Source organism: Schistocerca serialis, chromosome 4 (assembly GCF_023864345.2).
Source record: "Schistocerca serialis cubense isolate TAMUIC-IGC-003099 chromosome 4, iqSchSeri2.2, whole genome shotgun sequence".
Classification (NCBI taxonomy): Eukaryota; Metazoa; Arthropoda; class Insecta; order Orthoptera; family Acrididae; genus Schistocerca; species Schistocerca serialis.
In genome coordinates this window covers 194596782-194616834 of record NC_064641.1, presented here as the reverse complement: position 1 = coordinate 194616834, position 20053 = coordinate 194596782, and the positions used below count along the sequence as shown (strand labels likewise).

At 49.8% G+C, this 20053-nt stretch overlaps 15 non-coding genes across 15 annotated transcripts; 12 read left to right on the top strand and 3 right to left on the bottom strand.

The window, feature by feature from the left end:
* The first annotated feature begins 124 nt into the window (after positions 1-124).
* Positions 125-206, top strand: Trnas-aga (transfer RNA serine (anticodon AGA)). The gene has a single exon. It is a non-coding gene; the product is annotated as a tRNA-Ser (tRNA).
* Positions 207-478: 272 nt separating this feature from the next.
* Trnag-ucc (transfer RNA glycine (anticodon UCC)) lies at positions 479-550 on the bottom strand. Its single transcript has one exon. It is a non-coding gene; the product is annotated as a tRNA-Gly (tRNA).
* An 813-nt stretch (positions 551-1363) lies between these two features.
* Positions 1364-1436, top strand: Trnam-cau (transfer RNA methionine (anticodon CAU)). The gene has a single exon. It is a non-coding gene; the product is annotated as a tRNA-Met (tRNA).
* Positions 1437-1758: 322 nt separating this feature from the next.
* Positions 1759-1830, top strand: Trnae-uuc (transfer RNA glutamic acid (anticodon UUC)). Its single transcript has one exon. It is a non-coding gene; the product is annotated as a tRNA-Glu (tRNA).
* A 296-nt stretch (positions 1831-2126) lies between these two features.
* Positions 2127-2199, top strand: Trnak-uuu (transfer RNA lysine (anticodon UUU)). The gene has a single exon. It is a non-coding gene; the product is annotated as a tRNA-Lys (tRNA).
* Positions 2200-2338: 139 nt separating this feature from the next.
* On the top strand, positions 2339-2420 carry Trnas-aga (transfer RNA serine (anticodon AGA)). Its single transcript has one exon. It is a non-coding gene; the product is annotated as a tRNA-Ser (tRNA).
* Positions 2421-2692: 272 nt separating this feature from the next.
* On the bottom strand, positions 2693-2764 carry Trnag-ucc (transfer RNA glycine (anticodon UCC)). The gene has a single exon. It is a non-coding gene; the product is annotated as a tRNA-Gly (tRNA).
* Positions 2765-3577: 813 nt separating this feature from the next.
* Trnam-cau (transfer RNA methionine (anticodon CAU)) lies at positions 3578-3650 on the top strand. Its single transcript has one exon. It is a non-coding gene; the product is annotated as a tRNA-Met (tRNA).
* Positions 3651-9654: 6004 nt separating this feature from the next.
* Trnak-uuu (transfer RNA lysine (anticodon UUU)) lies at positions 9655-9727 on the top strand. The gene has a single exon. It is a non-coding gene; the product is annotated as a tRNA-Lys (tRNA).
* Positions 9728-9866: 139 nt separating this feature from the next.
* Positions 9867-9948, top strand: Trnas-aga (transfer RNA serine (anticodon AGA)). Its single transcript has one exon. It is a non-coding gene; the product is annotated as a tRNA-Ser (tRNA).
* A 271-nt stretch (positions 9949-10219) lies between these two features.
* Trnag-ucc (transfer RNA glycine (anticodon UCC)) lies at positions 10220-10291 on the bottom strand. Its single transcript has one exon. It is a non-coding gene; the product is annotated as a tRNA-Gly (tRNA).
* Positions 10292-11104: 813 nt separating this feature from the next.
* Trnam-cau (transfer RNA methionine (anticodon CAU)) lies at positions 11105-11177 on the top strand. Its single transcript has one exon. It is a non-coding gene; the product is annotated as a tRNA-Met (tRNA).
* A 322-nt stretch (positions 11178-11499) lies between these two features.
* On the top strand, positions 11500-11571 carry Trnae-uuc (transfer RNA glutamic acid (anticodon UUC)). The gene has a single exon. It is a non-coding gene; the product is annotated as a tRNA-Glu (tRNA).
* Positions 11572-11867: 296 nt separating this feature from the next.
* Trnak-uuu (transfer RNA lysine (anticodon UUU)) lies at positions 11868-11940 on the top strand. Its single transcript has one exon. It is a non-coding gene; the product is annotated as a tRNA-Lys (tRNA).
* A 139-nt stretch (positions 11941-12079) lies between these two features.
* On the top strand, positions 12080-12161 carry Trnas-aga (transfer RNA serine (anticodon AGA)). Its single transcript has one exon. It is a non-coding gene; the product is annotated as a tRNA-Ser (tRNA).
* Positions 12162-20053: the final 7892 nt, after the last annotated feature.

Here is a 20053-nt window from a genome sequence, read left to right as displayed (position 1 = left end):
CCGTAATGGCTCGTCTCGTAGCGCTGGTAGCCCTGCCGTAATCAGTGCACGGAGTTCGTTTCCTGTCAACATTCTGCGCAGAACGGTTTGATTTTTCACGATTCGAGGGGACTTTTGGCTGCGAGCAGTCGTGGCCGAGTGGTTAAGGCGTCTGACTAGAAATCAGATTCCCTCTGGGAGCGTAGGTTCGAGTCCTACCGACTGCGTCTCTTTTTTTTTTATTTTTTTGTTTAAGAAGAAGGAGCACAAAACTTCGCAGTTTGCCTGTACTTCGCTACACCTCACCTCTCACAGCCGTTTATATCGCCTGTCCTCTTGATAAGGGCGAATTCCAAGCGTCAGCTTTCGCGTCAGCCGAGCAAAGTCGGGACAAGTCGGGACATACTACAGGATGGCCTGGAGTGGAGCAACGACGGAAAGAAAACGTTAATGTAACAGCACGTGGCTCACATACTCAGACGTAAAAATTTGCGCCCGTTGCGGTGGCCGGGAATCGAACCCGGATCAACTGCTGGGAAGGCAACTATGCTCACCATTACACCACCACCGCACAGCCGCTGCTCGTAACGCCGCGCTGTGTCGGCTTCCCGCCCGCCGGCAGCGGCCCACGGTGATAGTAGCTGTAGGCGCTTTACGAGGTAGGAGGGTGCATCCACACGCGTTCGGGCAGCGCCTCCACGCACGCTGCGTCTTTGGGCAAGACTCGTCGCCGCGGCCGCAAGGTTACTCACACGATAGTGATGAGCGGTCGCTTTAAGGCAGTGTAGTGGGGGACTCCGCGTGTGTAGCACTTTTTTCGGCTGTATCCGGCGTCGTTGGGTGGCAATCCCACTTTCCCTGCAGACAGCTACTCTGGAATATGCTCGGGAAGCACGGCCGACCGCCCCCAACAAATGCAACTAAAAAAATGAGAACAACAACTAAAAAAGTGGTAGGTTGTTCGCCTACCACTCGGGCGGCCCGGGTTCGATTCCCGGCCGATGCATCGTTTTGCTGTTCTCGCTATAATGCTGCCGCGCCGATTGCTCGTTTGAGCTGCGTCAGCCTCAGGAATGTATAGCAGGATTCGCTGTGAGAAGAACCAAACACGCAGCACGCAAGAGACCGTACTTGGACGGACGCGTGCTATTTCTGAACTCTAGCGTCAGCCTGGCCCTACAGGCCGCTGTGTTCAGGTGCCGCAAGGGCGATGTACTGTAACCTCAGGCAGTGCTGCTTTCCGTTGAAAAAGCCGCGGCAGCAGTTTAATCTAGCAATTCGGGAAAGCACGTGTAGCAACACAACAGATTCTTGAGAAAGCGCAAACTGTCTATCTCTAATATGCGAGACTTACCAAGTTTCCTGGGACGTTGCTTGCAAACGTGCCTCGGTAGCGCAGTGGGTAGCGCGTAAGTCTCATAATCTTAAGGTCGTGAGTTCGATCCTCACCCGGGGCATTTAATTTGCTGTACATCATGGCTGAATTAACGGCGTTGCTGTTGCTAGGGAACGAACTGAATTGTCGTTTGTTATCCACAAGGAGCCCACGCCTCAGCGTTAAAATGTTTACATCCAGCTATGGCAAGGTACAGCTTTGACCTTTCTCCTCCCCTGTTGTGAGTAAAATATGATGCAAACTGCAATGAATTGTCAGTTTCGAGCTGTGCGCCATGCCAGTCTGCAAGCGCAAATATGCTCGCAAACAGAGAACACCACTAAGTCCGGATTCAGCACGAAAAGCGAGAGGAGAGGGAGTAAATCTGACGTTTATCGAGCAAATCCGGTGTGGTCTAGTGGCTAGGATACCTGGCTTTCACCCAGGAGGCCCGGGTTCGATTCCCGGTACCGGAAGGGAAGTTTTTGCGCACACGACCCTCCATGTTTTGGCCCTCCAACCCTCGTTTGTCGCCCTCCTTCCGGAGCTTCAACCGAGCGTAATCGGGGAAAACAGGCACGAGATGCAATTACTGTCAGCACCGGGGTAAAGGGAGAAGAGGCACTGGTCCGCTGTTGGGCTGCTACCAGCGTCAGTGGCAAGTCGGTGAAGTCGCCAGTTGCGCCAGAAGCCAGCAATTACCGTAGTACGCCTACACACGCGTTCCAGTTATTCACATTGCCTGCAGCTGCTCCATCCACAGCAAGCGTGAGCCCGGATAGCTCAGTCGGTAGAGCATTAGGCTTTTAACCTAAGGGTCCAGGGTTCGAGTCCCTGTCCGGGCGAAGATTTTAACGCTTCCGTAATGGCTCGTCTCGTAGCGCTGGTAGCCCTGCCGTAATCAGTGCACGGAGTTCGTTTCCTGTCAACATTCTGCGCAGAACGGTTTGATTTTTCACGATTCGAGGGGACTTTTGGCTGCGAGCAGTCGTGGCCGAGTGGTTAAGGCGTCTGACTAGAAATCAGATTCCCTCTGGGAGCGTAGGTTCGAGTCCTACCGACTGCGTCTCTTTTTTTTTTATTTTTTTGTTTAAGAAGAAGGAGCACAAAACTTCGCAGTTTGCCTGTACTTCGCTACACCTCACCTCTCACAGCCGTTTATATCGCCTGTCCTCTTGATAAGGGCGAATTCCAAGCGTCAGCTTTCGCGTCAGCCGAGCAAAGTCGGGACAAGTCGGGACATACTACAGGATGGCCTGGAGTGGAGCAACGACGGAAAGAAAACGTTAATGTAACAGCACGTGGCTCACATACTCAGACGTAAAAATTTGCGCCCGTTGCGGTGGCCGGGAATCGAACCCGGATCAACTGCTGGGAAGGCAACTATGCTCACCATTACACCACCACCGCACAGCCGCTGCTCGTAACGCCGCGCTGTGTCGGCTTCCCGCCCGCCGGCAGCGGCCCACGGTGATAGTAGCTGTAGGCGCTTTACGAGGTAGGAGGGTGCATCCACACGCGTTCGGGCAGCGCCTCCACGCACGCTGCGTCTTTGGGCAAGACTCGTCGCCGCGGCCGCAAGGTTACTCACACGATAGTGATGAGCGGTCGCTTTAAGGCAGTGTAGTGGGGGACTCCGCGTGTGTAGCACTTTTTTCGGCTGTATCCGGCGTCGTTGGGTGGCAATCCCACTTTCCCTGCAGACAGCTACTCTGGAATATGCTCGGGAAGCACGGCCGACCGCCCCCAACAAATGCAACTAAAAAAATGAGAACAACAACTAAAAAAGTGGTAGGTTGTTCGCCTACCACTCGGGCGGCCCGGGTTCGATTCCCGGCCGATGCATCGTTTTGCTGTTCTCGCTATAATGCTGCCGCGCCGATTGCTCGTTTGAGCTGCGTCAGCCTCAGGAATGTATAGCAGGATTCGCTGTGAGAAGAACCAAACACGCAGCACGCAAGAGACCGTACTTGGACGGACGCGTGCTATTTCTGAACTCTAGCGTCAGCCTGGCCCTACAGGCCGCTGTGTTCAGGTGCCGCAAGGGCGATGTACTGTAACCTCAGGCAGTGCTGCTTTCCGTTGAAAAAGCCGCGGCAGCAGTTTAATCTAGCAATTCGGGAAAGCACGTGTAGCAACACAACAGATTCTTGAGAAAGCGCAAACTGTCTATCTCTAATATGCGAGACTTACCAAGTTTCCTGGGACGTTGCTTGCAAACGTGCCTCGGTAGCGCAGTGGGTAGCGCGTAAGTCTCATAATCTTAAGGTCGTGAGTTCGATCCTCACCCGGGGCATTTAATTTGCTGTACATCATGGCTGAATTAACGGCGTTGCTGTTGCTAGGGAACGAACTGAATTGTCGTCTGTTATCCACAAGGAGCCCACGCCTCAGCGTTAAAATGTTTACATCCAGCTATGGCAAGGTACAGCTTTGACCTTTCTCCTCCCCTGTTGTGAGTAAAATATGATGCAAACTGCAATGAATTGTCAGTTTCGAGCTGTGCGCCATGCCAGTCTGCAAGCGCAAATATGCTCGCAAACAGAGAACACCACTAAGTCCGGATTCAGCACGAAAAGCGAGAGGAGAGGGTGTAAATCTGACGTTTATCGAGCAAATCCGGTGTGGTCTAGTGGCAGTCTGCCGCCGGCAGTGCTGCGAGGCGGTCACGCGCCAGAGCGCTGCGGGCGAGGCGCGCACGGTGTGTTTGTGTTTACTTCGGCCGCTGTAAGTGCCGTTTTCCTTCTAGACCACCATGGCGCACAACTATCGGAAGAAGACATTACGTTTCAACTTTTGTTCCGACTTCGCCCGACCCAAGGCCCTGGAGGTAGAACGATTTATACGCGATGAAGTTAAAATACCACCAACGGATCTAATTGGTATCCACTTGTCCATAGTTAGCAGTACCGTCTACGTCAAAATGATCAACGATGCGGCGTGCGACAAGGTGCTTCAAGAGGCAAAACGTGGACTGCGCTTCTGTCATTCCGACAGCAACGTCGGACCCGTTACCGTCGATCACGCAGGTCTCGGCACGCGGACAATAAGGATCTTCGAACTGCCGTTCGAACTACCTGCAGACGTCGTCATCGAGGCGCTCCGTCCCTATGGCAACGTTCTGGAACATGTTGCCGAACGATGGGTCCAATTTCAGACCTATCCAGTTTTAAACGGTGTTAGACAGGTCCGCATCGAGTTGCAGAAACACGTGCCTTCCTATCTACGTATCGGAGGCTGCCGTGCCATTATAATGTACGACGGCCAACCTCGGACCTGTTCCGGTTGCGGGAAAGAAGGTCACCTACGGTCTGAATGCATTCAACGACGTGTCGCGCAGCTCCCGTTGTCTGAAGCGTCCGTCACACCCACGATGACCGCCCTACCGGTCACTTACGCAGCGGCTCTTGCCACGTCTACAGTTTCGTCCAGTCCGTCGCCCGGTCCTTCCGATCGGCACGTCCCACCGTCCCAGTCACCAACGGACGGTACAGACGTCCCACCTGACAACCTTGCCTCCGAACAGGCTCCCGCACCGGACGCTGAGGAGACCAGTACATCTTCACAACACCTGTTTGACAATTTCATTGTACCCACCGACGCCTTCGAACCAGGTCGACGCTCCTCCTTGCCGTCGTCCGACACTGAGGAACACGTGCGCAAACAACGCTCGCCACGAAGGCGCAAACGCCGTCGCCGTTCACCCACGGGCTCTCAGAGCGTTGCCACCCGCGACGACGAAGACGACACCCAAGCAGCCGACATTTCCACGCAGAGGTCGGCGGACAACTTTCACGATGAACAAGACGTTTCGCAGGACGGGACCACTATGGAGGTCGCCACGCACAATGTAACGATCGGTGCGCCGGTTGAGACGCCTGTCTCCCCGCCGACAACTCCAGATCTCTCTCACCACGACGCAATTCCCATGGACACTGGACAGACCCACGGCACAGGAGCATGGGCCGACGACATTGAGGAAGGAACGCCCCCTCCTCCGGATGAGTTACCTCCGCCGGACGAGGCTGCCTGTTAACATCAAAAGCGAGGCATTGCAGCTGATGGGACGGGACTTCCTGTCGGTGCCCTCCTCTTACTTCCCTTGGTGATGGTAGATGCGCGTCCACCACCACTGAAACAAACATACCGGTTTGCCACACTGAACATCAACATGATCGGCACTACACCCAAGCTGCAACTCCTATGTGACATGCTTCGGGCCTCCGACGTCGACGTCGCCCTTCTTCAGGAAGTACGCGTTGCCACACTACCGCCAGTCTACGGCTACGACTCATACACGTCCACATGTGATCAATCAGGGCGTGGAGTGGCTTTCTACATACGCGAAGGAATCCCACTCACGGACACGACAATCCTTCCCTGTGGAAGAGGCATGGCTGTTACCATCTTCGACACGCGCGTCATCAATATCTACGCTCCGTCTGGCTCCACGAACCGTCGGCAGCGGTCCACTTTCTTCGGACATGACGTGGCGCCCCTGTTTTCTGGACGCTATGATCGCCTTATCATGGGAGGCGATTTCAACTGTGTCCTCCATCCGCAGGACCAAGTACCTGGTTATTCGCCATGCCCGGCGCTGCTCACCTTAATCGAAGATTTTCATCTAGTGGACGTTTGGGAGAAAATTCATGGCAATACCCCCGGTTTTACCCACTATACAGCACATTCTGCGAGCAGACTGGACCGGTTTTATGTCTCTGCTCACCTCGGCAATGAAGTCGCCCAAGCCGAACGATGGCCCCTTGCATTTTCGGACCATTGCGCCGTCATTTGCTCCCTGGCTCTGCCACCTCAGTCAGTGTGGCGCAGCAGAGGTTACTGGAAGCTTAATACCTCCCTCCTTAATGATCCACACTGCCGACAATGTATTGCCACTACATGGGCGTCTTGCGAAAGACGCCTTCCGCAGTACACATCCACGTTCCATTGGTGGCTCAAATGTGCCAAACCTGCGATCAGAAAGGCCTTCATACAATGTGGCAAGGAAGCAGCAGCATGGCATCGAGACACCACAAATTTTCACTACGCCGTCCTCCGTGAGCTCGATGCGCTCCTTCCATCACCTGACACCCACAGGGAACGACAACGTACTAAAGCTCGTCTCCTCTCTCTTCAACGTGCACGACTGCATGGTGTCGTGGTGCGTTCCCGACGACAAGACCTCCTCCACGACGAAACCCCATCCACAATCCATGCCGCATCCGACCATAGTCGTCGACGTCGGCTTTTCGTCCCCAACATCACGACCTCCGATGGTGTTCACCACACAACACAGGCGGCGGTCGTGTCCGCCTTTGCTGAACATTATCGCCAATTTTATGATGATGAACCGATGGCGACGCCCATTCCTGACGATCTCCGTCCTTCCCCTGATCGGACCCTCACCGTAGCGGAGTCAACGTCCATGATGTCTGCAATCACCGCAGAAGAGGTGGTAGATGCGATCAACAAAGGGGCCAAGAACAAATCACCCGGACCAGATGGTCTCCCAGTGGAGTTTTACCGGGCGTTCACCACGTTAATGCTTCCTCGCTGGACGGAAATGATTCAGGAACTCTTTACTCCGTCCTTCCCAATTCCACCTGAATTCGTCACTGGCATTCTTCTACCTGTGCCTAAACCGAAGGGAGGGTCTCATGTCTCTGCATATCGCCCCCTTACACTACTGAATGCAGACTATAAAATCTATGCACGCCTCTTAGCAGCGCGCATACGCACCGTCTTACCTACGGTCCTTTCACCTGAGCAGACTGCACGTGGTTGTGGGGCCACCTTACAAACAGCCCTAGGAGAATGCCGTGACCTCATTGCACTGGCGTCGGTTTGTCGCCTTCGTGCAGCACTGGTATCCGTCGATTTCACGAGTGCCTTTGATCGCGTTCGACACCCATTCCTCCTCATGGTGGCGACACGTATGGGGTTCCCATTGCTTTTTGTCGATGCCATTCGCCGGTTACTCCTTCCCGCGGTCTCGATGGTACAAGTCAATGGGAGGCTTGTGGGGCCGATTCCTATACGCCGCTCTGTGCGTCAAGGATGCCCTATGTCTACTTTACTATATGCCATTGCACTTGAGCCCCTCATCACTGGACTTACCTCTAGACTGCAGGGCCTCACTTTGCGTGACCACACCTTTCACTGTAGGGCTTATGCGGACGATCTCCTCTTTCTCACCTGCTCCTCCACGGAACTCAATGACGCCATCCAATGGATCCACCAGTATGGACGTCTTTCTGGTAGCATTCTTAATGTCCATAAATCGACTATGATGCACATTGGGCGCGGCCTCCCGGCTATGGTGCCGACCCCACTCCCAGTTAGTGCCACCCTTCGTTACTTGGGTATCGAATTTACGAGCTCCACACACCGCACAGTGGCCCTGGCTTACCGGCGGCTTTTGCAGTCGATTCGGCACCATGTCCGCGGTCAAGTGCACCGTAACTTAAACCAACTCCAACGTGTGTCCTATGTCAACATCTATGTCGCCCCTAAACTGGTACACGTCGCCCAGATCCTCCCAATGCCGTTACTCCTTGGCCGCCGCATCCAATCAGCCTTTGGATATTTCGTGTCAGCAGGGGCACTTTTCAAAGTCCGCTACAACACTCTAACACTGCCTCCTGCAAAAGGTGGCCTCGGACTCATCAACGTGCGGGCACGCTCTTCTGCACTCTTTGTCCACACTCTGTTGCGGCACTGGCAGTGGCCGGTCCCGTCTTTAACACGCAGTCTCTTAGATATCCTCCGACCAGCTTCTCTCGATCCACCGATCAATGTGGCACCTATTTCTCCATTATTGTACTACGTCGCCAATTGTTTCGTAGAACTCAGCTACGTTCGGGCCGATCTTCCAGTCACCCGTCCTCCCCGTACAAAAGATTATTATCGTTTGTTTATGCTGTCCAACCCTTGCGACCCCATGGTGCTACAGCATCCTGACATTAACTGGCGCACGGTTTTGGGGGTGTGTGCATGCACCCTTTTTACCGTCGTCTGTGTCTGCACTCTGGTATGTTTTAGTCTATGGAAAATTCCCGACTAATAGTCGACTTTATCGCATAGGACTGGCCACCTCCCCACTCTGCCCTGACTGTCAGCTCGAAGACACCGACGAGCACCGTCTTACGTGCCCCCTGAAACAAAACGTATGGCTCCTCATCCAACGAATCGTGGGCTTTTACCTCCGTGCCCCGCCAACGACGGTAACCCCGGATTTCCTGTTGTTGCCCCAGACATTTCACTACCCTCTTGCTAAGCACCATACCCTAATCTGGTTTCGAGGACTGGCTTTAGAATATCTCTTTCGGAGTGGTCCGCATACAGTCCTTGACTTCTGGTACAAAGTTGTGGCCGCACATAGCACCCTCACCCGAAAACCATCTTACCGACAAACTTTTGCCGGTTATCTCCGCAGCGTCTTCCTTGACCCCCCTCAAAGTTGGGGTGTACCATGCCTACCTGTCACATGATGCAACACCCTTATCCACGTTCTCATGCATCGACCAAAAACAAACACAATTTTTTTTTTTTTTTTTTTTAAAGGAAGTGGACAGATTATGTTATATTTTGTTGTATTTAATGTTTTTCTTTTTTAATATTTTCTTTGTTTAACTAACAGTCATTTGTATATTTTTAAATGGTACCTTGAAGAACTCTTGCATAGTGAATATACATATACTTTTAGTTTGTTCAATACAAATTTTTAAACAAAAAAAAAAAAAAAAAAAAAAAAAGGAAAACAGGATATGTTCTAATTTGTTGCATTTCATGTTATTCTAATAATTTGTTTACCTAACACTCATTTGTATATGTTTAACTGGTACCTTGAAGAACTTTTGCTTTGTGTACATATATATGTACTCTCCGTTTGTTCAATAATAAAAAAAGTGGCAAGCGTAAAAAAAAAAAAAAAAAAAAAAAAAGTGGCTAGGATACCTGGCTTTCACCCAGGAGGCCCGGGTTCGATTCCCGGTACCGGAAGGGAAGTTTTTGCGCACACGACCCTCCATGTTGTTTTGGCCCTCCAACCCTCGTTTGTCGCCCTCCTTCCGGAGCTTCAACCGAGCGTAATCGGGGAAAACAGGCACGAGATGCAATTACTGTCAGCACCGGGGTAAAGGGAGAAGAGGCACTGGTCCGCTGTTGGGCTGCTACCAGCGTCAGTGGCAAGTCGGTGAAGTCGCCAGTTGCGCCAGAAGCCAGCAATTACCGTAGTACGCCTACACACGCGTTCCAGTTATTCACATTGCCTGCAGCTGCTCCATCCACAGCAAGCGTGAGCCCGGATAGCTCGGTCGGTAGAGCATTAGGCTTTTAACCTAAGGGTCCAGGGTTCGAGTCCCTGTCCGGGCGAAGATTTTAACGCTTCCGTAATGGCTCGTCTCGTAGCGCTGGTAGCCCTGCCGTAATCAGTGCACGGAGTTCGTTTCCTGTCAACATTCTGCGCAGAACGGTTTGATTTTTCACGATTCGAGGGGACTTTTGGCTGCGAGCAGTCGTGGCCGAGTGGTTAAGGCGTCTGACTAGAAATCAGATTCCCTCTGGGAGCGTAGGTTCGAGTCCTACCGACTGCGTCTCTTTTTTTTTATTTTTTTGTTTAAGAAGAAGGAGCACAAAACTTCGCAGTTTGCCTGTACTTCGCTACACCTCACCTCTCACAGCCGTTTATATCGCCTGTCCTCTTGATAAGGGCGAATTCCAAGCGTCAGCTTTCGCGTCAGCCGAGCAAAGTCGGGACAAGTCGGGACATACTACAGGATGGCCTGGAGTGGAGCAACGACGGAAAGAAAACGTTAATGTAACAGCACGTGGCTCACATACTCAGACGTAAAAATTTGCGCCCGTTGCGGTGGCCGGGAATCGAACCCGGATCAACTGCTGGGAAGGCAACTATGCTCACCATTACACCACCACCGCACAGCCGCTGCTCGTAACGCCGCGCTGTGTCGGCTTCCCGCCCGCCGGCAGCGGCCCACGGTGATAGTAGCTGTAGGCGCTTTACGAGGTAGGAGGGTGCATCCACACGCGTTCGGGCAGCGCCTCCACGCACGCTGCGTCTTTGGGCAAGACTCGTCGCCGCGGCCGCAAGGTTACTCACACGATAGTGATGAGCGGTCGCTTTAAGGCAGTGTAGTGGGGGACTCCGCGTGTGTAGCACTTTTTTCGGCTGTATCCGGCGTCGTTGGGTGGCAATCCCACTTTCCCTGCAGACAGCTACTCTGGAATATGCTCGGGAAGCACGGCCGACCGCCCCCAACAAATGCAACTAAAAAAATGAGAACAACAACTAAAAAAGTGGTAGGTTGTTCGCCTACCACTCGGGCGGCCCGGGTTCGATTCCCGGCCGATGCATCGTTTTGCTGTTCTCGCTATAATGCTGCCGCGCCGATTGCTCGTTTGAGCTGCGTCAGCCTCAGGAATGTATAGCAGGATTCGCTGTGAGAAGAACCAAACACGCAGCACGCAAGAGACCGTACTTGGACGGACGCGTGCTATTTCTGAACTCTAGCGTCAGCCTGGCCCTACAGGCCGCTGTGTTCAGGTGCCGCAAGGGCGATGTACTGTAACCTCAGGCAGTGCTGCTTTCCGTTGAAAAAGCCGCGGCAGCAGTTTAATCTAGCAATTCGGGAAAGCACGTGTAGCAACACAACAGATTCTTGAGAAAGCGCAAACTGTCTATCTCTAATATGCGAGACTTACCAAGTTTCCTGGGACGTTGCTTGCAAACGTGCCTCGGTAGCGCAGTGGGTAGCGCGTAAGTCTCATAATCTTAAGGTCGTGAGTTCGATCCTCACCCGGGGCATTTAATTTGCTGTACATCATGGCTGAATTAACGGCGTTGCTGTTGCTAGGGAACGAACTGAATTGTCGTTTGTTATCCACAAGGAGCCCACGCCTCAGCGTTAAAATGTTTACATCCAGCTATGGCAAGGTACAGCTTTGACCTTTCTCCTCCCCTGTTGTGAGTAAAATATGATGCAAACTGCAATGAATTGTCAGTTTCGAGCTGTGCGCCATGCCAGTCTGCAAGCGCAAATATGCTCGCAAACAGAGAACACCACTAAGTCCGGATTCAGCACGAAAAGCGAGAGGAGAGGGAGTAAATCTGACGTTTATCGAGCAAATCCGGTGTGGTCTAGTGGCTAGGATACCTGGCTTTCACCCAGGAGGCCCGGGTTCGATTCCCGGTACCGGAAGGGAAGTTTTTGCGCACACGACCCTCCATGTTTTGGCCCTCCAACCCTCGTTTGTCGCCCTCCTTCCGGAGCTTCAACCGAGCGTAATCGGGGAAAACAGGCACGAGATGCAATTACTGTCAGCACCGGGGTAAAGGGAGAAGAGGCACTGGTCCGCTGTTGGGCTGCTACCAGCGTCAGTGGCAAGTCGGTGAAGTCGCCAGTTGCGCCAGAAGCCAGCAATTACCGTAGTACGCCTACACACGCGTTCCAGTTATTCACATTGCCTGCAGCTGCTCCATCCACAGCAAGCGTGAGCCCGGATAGCTCAGTCGGTAGAGCATTAGGCTTTTAACCTAAGGGTCCAGGGTTCGAGTCCCTGTCCGGGCGAAGATTTTAACGCTTCCGTAATGGCTCGTCTCGTAGCGCTGGTAGCCCTGCCGTAATCAGTGCACGGAGTTCGTTTCCTGTCAACATTCTGCGCAGAACGGTTTGATTTTTCACGATTCGAGGGGACTTTTGGCTGCGAGCAGTCGTGGCCGAGTGGTTAAGGCGTCTGACTAGAAATCAGATTCCCTCTGGGAGCGTAGGTTCGAGTCCTACCGACTGCGTCTCTTTTTTTTTTATTTTTTTGTTTAAGAAGAAGGAGCACAAAACTTCGCAGTTTGCCTGTCGTTTTGGTACTTCGCTACACCTCACCTCTCACAGCCGTTTATATCGCCTGTCCTCTTGATAAGGGCGAATTCCAAGCGTCAGCTTTCGCGTTGGGTGGCAATCCCACTTTCCCTGCAGACAACTGCTCGGGAAGCACGGGCAGCTTGTCGAGCATAGGTAGTTCAGTGTCATGTGCGTTAGTAGCGCAATAGGCTGCGTTTAGTCTCATGATCTAAATGTATGCCGCCACGATAACTCGGTGCGTTCGGTGTGAGGGTTATCTGCAGTATGTAATAAAAGTCTGAGTCAACGATGAACTTGAACTGTGCTCTTTGGACGTCGGCCCCCAACAAATGCAACGATAAAAATGAGGTGTGAAACAGTATATATATGTAAATTGAAGAGGATCACCGCTGTCAGCTGCAGCGACGAGTTAAAATGCGTATCAGATTGGGATTCGACCTCGGGCTCTCCTTCTTACTAGGCAGGTGCGTTCATCGTTGTTCCATTCAGGACTACCGGATGAAGAAGCCTTTCCACACAGGCATCTGTCAAAACTCCGGGTGATCAAATAGTCATTATAAATTTGAAAACTGAATAAATCATGGAATAATGTAGATAGAGAGGTACAAATTGACACATATGCTTGGAATGACATGGTGTTTTATTGGAGACAAAGAAATACAAAGTTAAGAAAATATCCGAGAGATGGCGCTTCATCTGATCAGAATAGCAATAATTAGCATAACAAAGTAAGACAAAGCAAAGATGATGTTCTTTACAGGAAATTCTCAATATGGCCACCATTATTCCTCAACAATATCTGTAGTCGAGGAATAATGTTGTGAACAGCACTGTAAAGCATGTCCGGAGTTATGTTGAAGCATTGGTGTCGGATGTTGTCTTTCAGCATCCCTAGAAATGTCTGTCGATCACGATATACTTGCGACTTCAGGTAACCCCAAAGCTAATAATCGCACGGACTGAGGTCTGGGGATCTGGGAGGCCAAGCATGACGAAAGTGGCGGCTGAGCACACGTTCATCACCAGACGACGCGCGCAAGAGATCTTTCAAGCGTCTAGCAATATGGGGTGGAGCGCCATCCTGCATAAACATCGTACGTTCCAGCAGGTGTTTATCAGCCAGGCTGGGGATGATGCGATTCTGTAACATATCGGCGTACCTCTCCCCCTTCACGGTAGCAGTTACAAAACCAGAATTACGCATTTCCTCGAAGAATAAAGGCCCGATAACGGTAGATGTGGTAAATCCAACCCACACCGTGACTTTCTCGTAGTGCAATGTAGTTTCCACGACCGTTCTTGGATTTTCGGTAGCCCAACTTTTGCAGTTGTGGGCGTTGACAGACCTTCGGAGCGTGAAATGAGCTTCGTCAGTCCACAACACGTTACTCAACCAATCGTCGTCTTCCGCCGTCTTTTGAAACGCCCACACCGCAAATGCCCTCCGCTTCATTAAATCGCCAGGTAACAGTTCATGATGCCGATGGATTTTGTATGAATAGCATCGGAGGGTACGCCTCAGTGCCAACAAAACAGTAGTGTATGGAATGCCGGTTCGACGTGCGACTGCACGAGCGCTGAGTTCCCCGTGCAAGCCGGCTACAGTCTCCATTTCTTCCTGAACTGTCTCAGCAGCGTTACGCCTTGGGCTTGGGCTCTGTCTCCCACTACGGGGTCTATCGTCTAAACAACCCGTGGCTTCGAACTTCGAAATCATTCTCGTCACAGCTACATTTGTCAACGGACCTTTACCCGTTCGAATCCCCTTCCTATGGCGATAGGATCGTAACGCCGAACTAGCACATTCCCCATTCTGATAATACAGCTTCACTAAAAGCGCCTTTTCAGGAAACGTCAACATGCTGCGACTGCTCACGCATCTGATTCTCTCTCTCTCATTACAGCTCCTTTTATACACGATTGTCATGAGCAGTCATTGACGTTTTGCTGTCCAGCGCCATCTGCCGGACACTTTGTGCACTTTGTTTTTTGTTGTTGTAATAAAACCCCATGTCATTCCAAGCGTATGTGTCAATTTGTACCTCTCTATCTACATTATTCCGTGATTTATTCAGTTTTCAAATTTATACCGACATTTTGATCATCCGGTTCATAATATTTTACCTGTTTCATACATCTTGCACACCCGGTGGAAGAGTTTCATCATGGCTGGCTCTACCAAGGCTATCAGTAGGTCTAACAGAATAAGTTTGCTCTCGGAGCCTTGTTTCGACTATGATCTTCCAGAGATTTTTAAAATTCTTCTCGCGGTATCATATCTCCCATCTCATCTTCATCTACATCCACTTCCCTTGCTATAATATTGCTTTCAAGTTCATCTCCCTCGTATAGAGCCTCTATATACACTCCTGGAAATGGAAAAAAGAACACATTGACACCGGTGTGTCAGACCCACCATACTTGCTCCGGACACTGCGAGAGGGCTGTACAAGCAATGATCACACGCACGTCACAGCGGACACACCAGGAACCGCGGTGTTGGCCGTCGAATGGCGCTAGCTGCGCAGTATTTGTGCACCGCCGCCGTCAGTGTCAGCCAGTTTGCCGTGGCATACGGAGCTCCATCGCAGTCTTTAACACTGGTAGCATGCCGCGACAGCGTGGACGTGAACCCTATGTGCAGTTGACGGACTTTGAGCGAGGGCGTATAGTGGGCATGCGGGAGGCCGGGTGGACGTACCGCCGAATTGCTCAACACGTGGGGCGTGAGGTCTCCACAGTACATCGATGTTGTCGCCGGTGGTCGGCGGAAGGTGCACGTGCCCGTCGACCTGGGACCGGACCGCAGCGACGCACGGATGCACGCCAAGACCGTAGGATCCTACGCAGTGCCGTAGGGGACCGCACCGCCACTTCCCAGCAAATTAGGGACACTGTTGCTCCTGGGGTATCGGCGAGGACCATTCGCAACCGTCTCCATGAAGCTGGGCTACGGTCCCGCACATCGTTAGGCCGTCTTCCGCTCACGCCCCAACATCGTGCAGCCCGCCTCCAGTGGTGTCGCGACAGGCGTGAATGGAGGGACGAATGGAGACGTGTCGTCTTCAGCGATGAGAGTCGCTTCTGCCTTGGTGCCAATGATGGTTTGGCGCCGTGCAGGTGAGCGCCACAATCAGGACTGCATACGGCCGAGGCACACAGGGCCAACACCCGGCATCATGGTGTGGGGAGCGATCTCCTACACTGGCCGTACACCACTGGTGATCGTCGAGGGGACACTGAATAGTGCACGGTACATCCAAACCGTCATCGAACCCATCGTTCTACCATTCCTAGACCGGCAAGGGAACTTGCTGTTCCAACAGGACAATGCACGTCCGCATGTATCCCGTGCCACCCAACGTGCTCTAGAAGGTGTAAGTCAACTACCCAGGCCAGCGAGATCTCCAGATCTGTCCCCCATTGAGCATGTTTGGGACTGGATGAAGCGTCGTCTCACGCGGTCTGCACGTCCAGCACGAACGCTGGTCCAACTGAGGCGCCAGGTGGAAATGGCATGGCAAGCCGTTCCACAGGACTACATCCAGCATCTCTAAGATCGTCTCCATGGGAGAATAGCAGCCTGCATTGCTGCGAAAGGTGGATATACACTGTACTAGTGCCGACATTGTGCATGCTCTGTTGCCTGTGCCTATGTGCCTGTGGTTCTGTCAGTGTGATCATGTGATGTATCTGACCCCAGGAATGTGTCAATAAAGTTTCCCCTTCCTGGGACAATGAATTCACGGTGTTCTTATTTCAATTTCCAGGAGTGTATTTCTTCACCTTCCAGCTTTATGTAAATGTTGCTGCATCAAGCCACGGCACACACAAGATTTAAGATATAGGATGCAGATATGGAACTGACAACTGATCGTACAACGATAGAAGAGTAAAGCCAACCTGTGAATAAATATATAACGCTTGGATCTTGGATATGTGATGATTATGGACAACTCTAATACTGCTACGATAATGATCGTCCAGAAGTACGTATTGCGAGTTGCAAAAGTGAAAATGATAGTAACAATTATTACGGAACAGAGACAGCTAAGACCAGACGAAAGAATACGAACATGTTTCCTTAAAAGCAAGCTTACAGGAAGGTGTGTTTTGTGGCGTAACAAGGTTGAAGTTTCAGAGTTAGAGTGCTTACCGTCCGGTATTTATGCACCCAACTGATAGATGTGCGACATCGCTACGAACACGTTACAGAAATTCAGGCTTTATATCTAGCGAGAGTATGACCTACCTCGCAGTTGCCGTTGTTGCCTATGGAAATGAAGTAATTCTTTATAGCTGATGTTGTTGTTGTGGTCTTCAGTCCTGAGACTGGTTTGATGCAGCTCTCCATGTTAATCTATCCTGTGCAAGCTTCTTCATCTCCCAGTACCTACTGCAACCTACATCCTTCTGAATCTGCTTAGTGTATTCATCTCTTGGTCTCCCTCTACGATTTTTACCCTCCACGCTGCCCTCCAATACTAAATTGGTGATCCCTTGATACCTCAGGACATGTCCTACCAACCGATCCCTTCTTCTAGTCACGTTGTGCCACAGACTTCTCTTCTCCCCAATCCTATTGAATACCTCCTTATTGGATACGTGATCTACCCACCTAATCTTCAACATTCTTCTGTAGCACCACATTTCGAAAGCTTCTATTCTCTTCTTGTCCAAACTATTTATCGTCCATGTTTCACTTCCATACATGGCTACACTCCATATAAATAAGTTTCAGAAACGACTTACTTAAATCTATACTCGATGTTAACAAATTCCTCTTCTTCAGAAACGCTTTCCTCGCCATTGCCAGTCTACATTTTATATCCTCTCTACTTCGACCATCATCAGTTATTTTGCTCCCCAAATAGCAAAACTCCTTTACTACTTTAAGTGTCTCATTTACTAATCTAATTCCCTCAGCATCATCTGACTTAATTCGACTACATTCCATTATCTTCGTTTTGCTTTTGTTGATGTTCATCTTAAATCCTCCTTTCAAGACACTGTCCATTCCGTTCAACTGCCCTTCCAAGTCCTTTGCTGTCTCTGACAGAATTACAATGTCATCGGCGAACCTCAAAGTTTTTATTTCTTCTCCCTGGGTTTTAATACCTACTCCAAATTTTTCTTTTGTTTCCGTTACTGCTTGCTCAATATACAGATTGAATAACATCGGGGAGAGGCTACAACCCTGTCTCAATCCCTTCCCAACCACTGCTTCCCTTTCATGCCCCTCGACTCTTATAACTGCCATCTGGTTTCTGTACAAATTGTAAATAGCCTTTCGCTCCCTGTATTTTACCCCTGCCACCGTCAGAATTTGAAAGAGAGTATTCCTGTCAACATTGTCAAAAGCTTTCTCTAAGTCTACAAATGCTAGAAACGTAGGTTTGCCTTTCCTTAATCTTTCTTCTAAGATAAGTCGTAAGGTCAGTATTGCCTCACGTGTTCCAACATTTCTACGGAATCCAAAGTGATCTTCCCCGAGGTCGGCTTCTACCAGTTTTTCCATTCGTCTGTAAAGAATTCGCGTTAGTATTTTGCAGCCGTGACTTATTAAACTGATAGTTCGGTAATTTTCACATCTGTCAACACCTGCTTTCTTTGGGATTGGGATTATTATATTCTTCTTGAAGTCTGAGGGTATTTCGCCTGTCTCGTAGACAGGCCGTCAGTAGTTCTAATGGAATGTTGTCTACTCCCGGGGCCTTGTTTCGACTCAGGTCTTTCAGTGCTTTGTCAAACTCTTCACGCAGTATCGTATCTCCACGTGGCAAGACTTGGGCAACAGTGTGAGTGGGATCGGGAACAGGGGAGGTAACTCACATAACCACTCCTGGGCCCGAGCCCAGTCACAGTGGCTAAGAGGCTTAATACGACCCACCATAAGCAATTAGAAGGTGGGTCAATAAATAAAGAGCAGCAAGTGAAAAAAAAAAAAAAAAAAAAAAGTATCGTATCTCCCATTTCATCTTCATCTACATCCTCTTCCATTTCCATAATATTGTCCTCAAGTACATCGCCCTTCTATAGACTCTCTATATACTCCTTCCATCTTTCTGCTTTCCCCTCATTGCTTAGCACTGGGTTAACATCTGAGCTCTTGATATTCATACAAGTGGCTCTCTTTTCTCCAAAGGTCTCTTCAATTGTCCTGTAGGCAGTATCTATCTTACCCCTAGTGAGATAAGCCTCTACATCCTTACATTTGTCCTCTAGCCATGCCTGCTTAGCCATTTTGCACTTCCTGTCGATCTCATTTTTGAGACGTTTGTATTCCTTTTTGCCTGCTTCATTTACTGCATTTTTATATTTTCTCCTTTCATCAATTAAATTTAATATTTCTTCTGTTACCCAAGGATTTCTAATAGCCCTCGTCTTTTTACCTACTTGATCCTCTGCTTATATAGCTGATATATTTCCTTAATCTTGAGGGAACATAGGATAAAACGATAACAGCGGAGACCTTTGTACCCATTATGCTGTTTGTTTTTAAATCTGGTGCTGGGAGGCAATTGTCAGTTGTTTAATGAGGCGTCCACATATGTTTGCCGGCCGGTGTGGCCGTGCGGTTCTAGGCGCTACAGTCTAGAGCCGAGCGCAGGTTCGAATCCTGCCTCGGGCATGGATATGTGTGATGTCCTTAGGTTAGTTAGGTTTAATTAGTTCTAAGTTCTAGGCGACTGATGACCTTAGAAGTGAAGTCGCATAATGATCAGAGCCATTTCAATCATTTTTGTTTTTTAGTTTTCCATTTTTTGTTTTACTGCCATTTGAACCACAAATGTTTCAAGGGTTTGTAGCAAACGTTACCCGCAGAAGTCGCACTTCTTATTCATTGACAGGTTGGCAGTTTCCGTTCACTGACAATCACAACACCTCTTCTTAGAAATTCTGGACGTCCATAATCGAAGTAACAACATAAAAGACATTGTAGCATTATAAAATTTTGAAAGATGCGCGTGGACGAAAATGAACGTAACATAACGCAGCGTGTTCGTGGGATATTAATGTGTAGCAGGTATATATCGTATAATTCCAGTGGAAGTAGGTATTGATTTACAGTTCAGTGGCGGCATTTTGCTTGCTGGTGGTAAAATTCTTTCATTTTTATCCATGGAGCTTTTTAATATTTTTTAAATGTTACCATGTTTTTTATATTATTATTTTCCTTACGCAACCTTGGGATTTTTAAGAAGAGTTCTGATAACAGTTATTGAATCTAAACCACCAACGCGTTAACAAACGAGAAATGCGACTAGGAATTTAGTTTTATTTGCATTGTGGGTTCAGCTTCCAATTGATATTGTATCATAATCAATGAAGACTTGCAATCTAAGTGTGGAACATAAATAAGAAGAAGGGAAATTGAAGTACTGGTTGAAGAGCAGTTCAGCTGCTCGAACATTAAAGGAGCCGGAGAAATAATTTTGACAACACTCTTAATAATACAGAGAAATAAAAAAAAAGTCTGGTTGTCTTCACATCAGTCGTAGAACAAGATGAAGACGCCGACAATATAAGCTGGAACAAGGTATACTCTAAACTCTGAGAAAGAAGGAACACCATATAAAGATAGATGAGTAATGTGCAATGCCTGCAAAAACCAAATTCGTTACCGGAAAGAGATAGTACAACTGGAAATCCGATGTCGATTTTGATGCTATGATGGCATACACTATGTGATCAAAAGTATCCGGACACCCCCTAAAACATACGTCTTTCATATTAGGTGATGGTGCTGCCAACTACTGCCAGGTACTCCATACCAGCGAACTCAGTAGTCATTAGACATCGTGAGAGAGCAGAACTGAGCACT